Source organism: Ovis canadensis, chromosome 22, assembly GCF_042477335.2.
Source record: "Ovis canadensis isolate MfBH-ARS-UI-01 breed Bighorn chromosome 22, ARS-UI_OviCan_v2, whole genome shotgun sequence".
In the NCBI taxonomy this organism is placed as follows: Eukaryota; Metazoa; Chordata; class Mammalia; order Artiodactyla; family Bovidae; genus Ovis; species Ovis canadensis.
Window position 1 is genome coordinate 64,724,889 of NC_091266.1, and position 8,469 is coordinate 64,733,357.

The 8,469-nt window shown below is 50.6% G+C and overlaps 1 long non-coding RNA gene across 2 annotated transcripts in view; it reads left to right on the top strand.

Moving 5' to 3' along the window:
* LOC138427436 (uncharacterized) overlaps window positions 1–3,952 on the top strand; it is a 47,820-nt gene extending 43,868 nt beyond the window's left edge. For both annotated transcript variants that reach the window (XR_011252003.1, XR_011252002.1), the window contains 2 exons: window positions 2,275–2,425; window positions 3,709–3,952. This is a non-coding gene — a long non-coding RNA (uncharacterized lncRNA). The remainder of the gene's footprint in view (window positions 1–2,274; window positions 2,426–3,708) is intronic.
* The last annotated feature ends 4,517 nt before the right edge of the window (window positions 3,953–8,469 follow it).

Consider the following 8,469-nt stretch of genomic DNA (forward strand, 5'->3'; position numbering starts at 1 on the left):
GTGGATGCATTGTTGGACTCCATCAGCCGCAGGTGCATCCCAGTGGGGCCAGGACAGATGGAAGCCACCTGGCAGGGCTGTGCCCCCTGCCCGCCCCGCCGGTTCCGCTCAGGGTGAGGGACTGTGCCCCCTGCCCGTCCCCTCCTCTTCCAGGGTGGGGGGCTGCACACCCTGCCTGCTTCACCCCTGGGGGGCCCCCTGCCCCTCTGCCCCCTCCACCCCGGGTAGGGGGCTGTGTGCCCACCCGGGCCCTCTGTCCTAACTGGGCTCAGCCGCGCTGACTCTGGCCGCCTTCCCAGCCTGTCCCCATGGTTCCTGCGGCACAGCCAGCAGGGGGCCTGGCTGGATTTGCAGTGATGACCACACAGAGGGAACTTGGCAGCTCTTCTGAAGGCCGGGCCTCCAAGGCGAGTGTCGCCTCCAGGGTCTGGGTCCAAGGCCTGGGGCCGCCTGCCCGACAGCAGTGCTGGAGCGAGAAGGACAGGCCAGGCCTGACCCCGCCGTCTGTCAGCCGGGACAGTCGGCAGCGTGAGGCCAGGGCCGAGGGGGAGCACTGGTCGGCGCTGAGAGGAGAGGACAGGGCTCCTCTGGCCCGTCTGTGGCCCCTGAAGGGAGAGCGGGGTTTTGACAGAACCCGCCATGTGGCCGTGCCCACGGCCGTGCTCGCATGGGGTGAGCTAGTTCTCGCTCACGGCACAGCGCAGGCCTGAGCGCGCCTGCTCGGGCCCAGCACGGTGGCTCCTGGACGCCCGGTCCAGGGTGACCAGGGCAGGGGACCCACGCTGTCCTCCGCAAGTGGAGCTGGGGGCATGAGAAAGCTCTGGGCCAGGGCGGTGCCCACGCCCACGGACGGAGGCAGAAATGTCCTGAGCTCATTCTGGAGCCTGGACGACGGGAGGCTCGGCAGTCAGGCAGGCGTCCACAGGCCAGATGGCGGCGGAGACAGGGCCCTGGCTGAGCCACAGTTCCGTGTGTGACTCGAAATTTCTGTGTGGAAACCACCACAGCGACACACGCGTGGACGCTCCGAGTCGGCTGGGCGGTCCCTGCGCGCTGGGCGGAGGCTTCATGGCCTCAGTGTGGACGGCGTCTGTTTTAGGTGAGCAGACCCGGGCCAGCCTGAGCCATGAAGGGGTGTCCCGGCTCAGCCGCGGGGCACCCCCAGAAACCAGGCTGCGTGAACCCCGCTTGCAGCCCTGCCCCTGGCCTGGCCTCCTCCCCAGCCCCGCCTCGGGCAGGGAGGACACGGAAGCTGGCCTCTTCTGGCTCTGATTCCCGTCGCCCGGGAAAGAAGGCCGAGCTGGGTCTCCTCCGTCACGGTCAGCCTGCCCTGTGTCCTGGGCTGATCCCTAGGCTGCTCACTGTGACTGCAGGCTGGATGCTCTCTGCCCCAGGAAGCTGGAGTCAGTCACGGGGTGTGGGTGGGTGCGGGGACAGTGGTGGGTCAGGCAGTCTTCCCCTGATTCCTAGCATGTCACCTGCCTCTCACGACTCCTTTAAATCCATCTTTCTAGGTCCTTCTTCCTCCTCTTCTCCTCCCTCCCCCAAATCAGTGCCTTTTCATTTCCGAGATTTCTAAATATAGTCATGTACAGCAGAGTGACTTATGCCTGTAATTGCCGGAAGAGCCCTGGGCACAGAAGGGGATTGGTGGGCTCACATAACAGCGCGCAAAGTGAAAGTGTTGTCTCTTGCTGGTGGTGAGTGTGGTGCCGTCTGCGGTGGGGACCAGTGGCCCCGTCTCGGCCCTTTTGGGTGCGGAAGACTCTTCACTTTGCACAGTCCTCACTCCCCACTGCCACACTGTGGCCCGTTTCCTCCCCAGATGTCCCGGGTGTGAGTCACTGGGACCAGGGCTGATGGACAAGTCTTGGGCTTTGGAGAGGACCCTCCTCCCTGGGGGAGGGTTGGGGGGGGGGTTGTGTGCACCGGTCGGGGACCAGCCAGGAGTGGGCATACGCTGGCCAGGTTGAGCAGGCATACGCTGGCCAGAATCGCTCACCGCTCAGCGATTCTGTGCTGAGCCCCTTCTCTGGTCCTTGCTCCCAGATGCCTCAAGGCGCAGCAGCTCCGCGGCAGGCTTTCTGTGGCATCAATTTCTTTTAAAGATGACATTAGTGTCAGTAAAGCATCCTGGCAGTTTTGGGCATCATCCTTCTGTTCAGTGAGTGCTGCCCTAAAATGAAACCATTTTGAGCAGGATCGATAGAGTTATTAGGAATTATCTTCCTAGACTCAGAATGAAAGTGCTATCGATCCCTGTGTCCATTCCAGGTCACCGGGGCTGAAGCCGGGAAGGATTGTGGGGGCACTCAGAATCCTCATGATGGAGCTTTGTGTTTGAAGCCTGGATATAGGAAATTTCAGAAGAGGATGGTGCTGTGCCTGACAGCGGGTTGGCTTGACAGACCCCTGAGTTGCAAAGGTATTCTATGTTTGTTTTCAAGCAGCTATATTCTTTAAGCTTTTACGTTTAGGCCTGTGATATGTTTTGAATTAATTTTTGTTTACAGCATGTGGTAAGGGTCGAGAAATTTATTTTCATGTGACTGCCTGGCTCTTCTGAGATGGTTTGGTATAAAGACTTTCCTTTCCATGTATGATCTCTTCTGCACCTCTGTGGAACCCGCTTTTGCGCTCTCTATTTTGTTTCACTGATGTGTTTGTTGGTATTTTACGCCACTGTCACGCTGCCTTGATCACTGGAGCTTTGTAGTAAGTATTGAAGTCAGGGAGCAAGTCTGCCCACATTATTTCCTGTCTCTAAAATTGTTTCAGCATTTGAAAATTGTTTCGGCATTTCCATACAGATTTTAGAATCAGCTTGTAAATTTCCACATATAAGCCAGCTGTGCTTTTGACTGGGATTATGTTAAATTTATAGAGGAATTTTGGGTGTGATTGACATTCTTAACAATATCGAGTCTTCAAAGTCATGAACATGGGTCATCTCTTCGCTTATTTAGATCTTACTTAATGTCTTTATTATTTAAAGCCCACCAAGGCTTCCCTGGTGGCTCAGCTGGTAAAGAATCCGCCTGCAGTGCAGGAGACCTGGGTTTGATCCCTGGGTTGGGAAGATCCCCTGGAGACGGGAAAGGCTCCCCACTCCAGGATTCTGGCCTGGAGGATTCTGGGTTGCAGACACAACTGAGCGGCTTTTGCTGTCACATCTCTCGGTGATATTTTAAGTGGGCAGGTATTGCACACACTTAGTGAATGTATTGCTAAGTACTTTGTTTTTTGATGTTATTGCAAAAATAATTTAAAAAATTTAATTTTCCAATTGTTGCTGATGGTGGTGGTGGTTTAGTCACTAAGTCGTGTCCGACTCTTGTGACCCCATGGTCTGTAGCCCGCCAAGCTCCTCTGTCCATGGGATTCTCCAGGCAAGATTCCTGGAATGGATTGCCATTTCCTTCTCCAGGGGATCTTCCCAACTCAGGAATCGAACCTGGGTCTCCTGCATTGCAGGCAGATTCTTTACCAACTGAGCTATGAGGAAATTGTTGCTAGGATATAAAATTACAGCCTGTTGTATTTTAAACATGTGTTCTGGGACCTTGCTAATTTATCTTTCAGTTCTAATAATTTTATAAATTCCTAAGGATGGTCTCTGTAAGTGGTGAGATTATATGCAAACAGACAGCTTTACTTCTTTTTTCTAATCCCTGTGGTTTTTATTTGCTTTTTCTTGTCTGATTACAGTGGCTGGGTCTCTGAGCATCATAACCGAGTGTGCATGCTGAGAGCAGGGCAGAGGTCAGAGCTTTATCCCCCTGCACTGGGGGAGAGGTATCCAGTCTTTCCACATCTGCTGGAGTAACTATTTGTTTTTGTTGCTTTTGTTGATGTTGTTGTTTTGGATCCCTTTAGCAGATTGGACATGTTCCTTTCTATGCCTAGTTTGCTGACATTCTAAAATTCATGAATAAAAAAAAAAAGTCATGAATGATTGTTGCATTTTGTTAAACGATCAAATGCTTTCTTCATGTCTGTTGTAATAATCGTGTGATCTTCTTTTATTCTGTTAATAACACAACTTATTCCTTTTCTGAACCAACCATGCCTTCTTGGGGTAATTCTCACATGGTCGTAAGATATTATCTTCTTTATATTTGCTAATATTTTGTTATGGAGACATGCATGTATTGTGACTTATTTTTTTTTCTGTGATTTTCTTTTATTGTATTATACTTTTAGGTTATTGTGTTAGAATTATGCTGGCCTCACCATCATTCTAATGTTCCCCACTCTTATTTTCTAAAAGAATTTTATGAGTGCTGTTATTCTCTTCTTTAACATACGCAAGGCTATTCAGATTTTATGCTTCATCTGTGTCAGATTTGGTAAGCTACACATTTTTCTCAAATTTGTTCATTTCATCTGAGTCACCAAATTTGCTGGCAAAAACTTATTCAAATACTCCTTTATTTTTCCTGTTAAAATCTGTAGGTTCTACAGCAATACTCCATTCCTGAAGTTGATAATTTGTCCTCTTTTTTCTTTTAAACCAGTACAGCTAGGGGTTTACACATTTCATTGGTCTTGTTTGTTTTCCATTTCATTGGTTTTAGTATTTCCTTCCTTCGTTTAAGTTTGCTTTGCTACTTTTACTAGGTTCTTGGGTTATACACTTATTCATTAATTTTTCAACTGTTTGTTTATTTTTCTAACATAGACATTTGAAGTTAAAATCTCAGCATATTTAAAAAATCATGAGTTGTATTTTCATTGTTATTTGCGGTGACTATTTTCTGAAATTTCCTTATGTTTCCTTCTATGAGAAGAATTTCCCCACATTAAGAGTTTTTTTGAAATATCTTATTATTAATTTCTAATTCAATTCCACTTTGGTCAGAGAACATACTATATGGCTTTGACCCCTTTACATTTAATAGGTCTTGCTCTGTTGACGTTGTAGTGTGTCCTGGTGAAGATTCTAGGTGGGCCGACAAAGAATGTGTGTTACGCAGTTTCTGGCTGTAGTAAAGAGTAAATTCATATAGCTTTACTCATTTTTAATCTATTTGGTTTATGTATGAGGGAAGGAAATTTAAAATCTTCACCAGTCCTTTTGGAATTGTCTATTCTTTTAATTCTATCATTTTTTTGCTGCATGGAGTTTGAAATTCTATCAGGTGCCTGAATATTTAAGATTGGTTTGTTTTCCTGTGTCTTCATATATCTTCTATTTTTGGCTGCTATCCTGTACTTTGTTAGTGTTATGTCATAGGGACTTTGGGTTTTCTTCTGTGTCTCCAGAGAGTACTTACTGTCTTTGCTAAGCAGGCAGTGTATGCGGCTGACTGAAATTTCAGATCCTGCCTCTTGCAGTGGAGGCTCACAGCCAGGTGCGCTCTTGTAGTCTCAGCAGGACCACTTTAGCCCGCCCTGAGTCTGCACCATTCAGGGGTCAGCAGAGACGTGGGCTGAGCTCACACACAGAGGACCTTGTCCTGTCCTGGCTGTGTCCTCTCCAGGATTTCCCACATATTCTCCAGTGGGCATGCTTGCCCCAAACTCATTATGCTGGTTCTTCATGCCAGAAAGACTGAAAATTTGCTGTTGAAGCTTAGCTGCCCTGGATGTCTCAGATTTGGACCTGCTCTTAGACCAAAAGTCATATATAAATGGGAGATCCACCTCATGCAAAGATGCTGAAGGGCTCAGCCATGGGCTCGAGCGACCCCATCACACTGCCGTCTGTTGGCACAAGCAGAGAACATGGAGCGTGTCCTTGCAGGGGCGTGACCTGGGGGCCCAAGGGCGGCACTTCACTGATAGGACTGGAGGCCAGCCAGGGAAGTGGGTGGGCAGACACTCAAGCGTGTCTGATCCGAGTCGGTGGGCCCCTTTCTTGGTCTCACATGGTCGTCCCTGAGGGCCCTCTTTCCTGCTCTGCGGATGCAATTGTTAGGATATACAGGTCTTCCTCCGCCTGCGATGGAGCCCCACTTTCTTATAAACCATTGTAAGGTGAAATAGGTTTACGACCTCTCTCCTCCCAAACGTCGCAGCTCAGCCTAGCCTCCATCACATGTGCTCAGACCACTGACGTTCACCTACAGTCAGACGAAACAAGGCCTGTGATGAAGTGCTGACCCTCCTGTGTACCTTGCTGGGTCCTGCACTAAGGTGAACGGCGCAGCGGCTGTCTGTCCTGGATGGCTGGAAACGTGCTGGTTTTCCACCCTGAGATCACGGGGCTGACCAGGAGAGGGGACTGGACCCAGTCTTTCCAGCTTCAGAAAAGATTCAAATTCAAAACCTGAACTCTGTGGTTTCTACTGTACGCACGTCACTTTCACACCATCATGGAGTCAAAATCTTATTAACCCTAACCACAGCTTCCCTGGTGGCTCAGATGGGCAAGTGTCTGCCTGCAATGAGGAGGCCCAGGTTTGATCCCTGGGTCTGGAAGATCCTCTGGAGAAGGAAATGGCAACCCACTCCAGTATTCTTGCCTGGAAAATCCCATGGATGGAGGAGCCTGGCAGGCTACAGTCCATGGGGTCCCAAAGGGTTGGGCGGGCATGACTTCACTTTTACTTTCAACCACAAGCCAGGGACTTTCCTGGGTGGGACTGAAATTCTGGAGAGAAGCCTCATTCATCACTTTCTTCCTGGGAGAACCAGAGCCTTGCTCAGATAAAGCATTTTTAGAGATCTTCTCTGCTACATTAGAGAAATGATATGAGAATCTGTCTGATTCTAAATTTCACTTTGCTCGCACTTTCGTCTGACAAGGCAGGCCCGGCAGGGTGGCTCTGTCCCCTCCTGGACTGGTCACCGTCACCGAGGAGCAGATTGGTGGGGTGTTCTTCAGCCTTCGCTCCAGGTGTGAGCTATCTGAGCTGACATCACTGCTGACCCGGAAGTGTAATCATGCTGGGTCCGAGAGCTGCTGAGACCCACATCATTTTCCTGATTAATATGCTGGTGGGACAAAGAAGGAGCTCATTTTGGGAAAAGTCGGAGGCAGATGGAGCCTGGTGGGGACGCACAATTAGGAGCAATTTATGATTTTCATCAAGTCTCAGATTTCAGAGACCGTACAGTCCAAGCTGGAACTCTAGGCAGAGCGTCCATCTGAAGCTGGTTTTCCAGGGGCCTTCCTTGTGTTGCTCTTTAAAATTCATTAATGAAGTTTTGGCCACACCGGGTCTTGGTGCTGGGCATGGGCTTTCTCTAGTTGCAACAAGCGGGGGCTACTCTCCTTTTCGGCGCGTGGGCTTCTCACTGGTGGCTTCTCTTGTTGGGGAGCACAGTCTCCAGGGCGCGTGGGCTCCAGTAGTTGCGCTGCATGCGCTTAGTTGCTCCGAGGCATGTGGGATCCTCCCGGGGCAGTGATCAAACCGGTGTCTCCTGCATTGGCAGACGGATTCTTATCTACTGGACCATCGAGGAAGTTCCTCACCTGTTTTTTGAACTCACTTTCCAAGTGATGGATGAGAAAAATGTCACTGGGGGATGGGCTCTGCTTTTCAGGCGAGGCTTGGGAACTGGGCTGCAGCCATTCTGTCATCGTGAGGGGAAAGCCTGCCTAAAAACGGAGACATACACCAGAGCTGGGGCAAGGGAGAGGCCAGTGGGGCCCAGGGGCACAGAGCTTGAGGAAGGGTCACTCTCAGAGCTGTGCAAGGCAGGTCGGCCCTGCCAGCCCCTCTGAAAGCAGGCCCGAGGAGGGGGGCTTGGGAATTCCTGATGACGGCGTCCGAGCCCCTGGACCCACCGTGCCTGAAGCCATTCACACCTGATTGTGCAGTGTGAGTCTGTATGTTTTCTATTGCTCAAGGCGGTTTGAATTGGATTCTCTGTCTCTGCAGCCAACAGAACCCTTGTAGTACACCAGCCCCCTGCGTTACTCCCCAGTGAGCTGGAAGGGTGCTCTAGACTCTCCCCAGAGTCGGCTTGAGGATCTCATTTGGAGTCTCAGCATCGGATGCAAATCTCCCAAGGTCTCTACATCATCCCTCCAGAGGCTACCATAAATACATCCCCTGTAAGCCGGCCTGTTGTCCTCTGCGATCCCCACAGTGGGGGACTCTCCTGTGAGCCAGGCGTATCCCAGGAAAGAGCTGGGAGGTTACAGAGATGAGGCGTTAGGTCGTGACGTGCTGCTTAAACTTCAGAGAAGCCCCAGGACAGAGAGACAACAGGTGGTTGTTAGGAAAATGGATCCGATGATCTCAAGCCTGAGAATGGCAGAAGGTTTGTGGCTTCAGAATGAGGTTCAGTTTTCTGAGAGCTGGAGGTTCTGGGGTTCACACCATCACGATGATGCACGTGATCTCCAGGTGAGGATACTGGGCTGGAGATGGCCCCTCCTTTCTGTGAACATCCATGCGACCTGCCTGGGTCATGCAGGACCGAGTTTGGCCTTGGTGGAGGTCATTTTCCATAGTTTGTCCCTTCTCTACACCCCTGCCCCCAAGCCAGGCTTCTGAGCTCACAGGTGATATATTT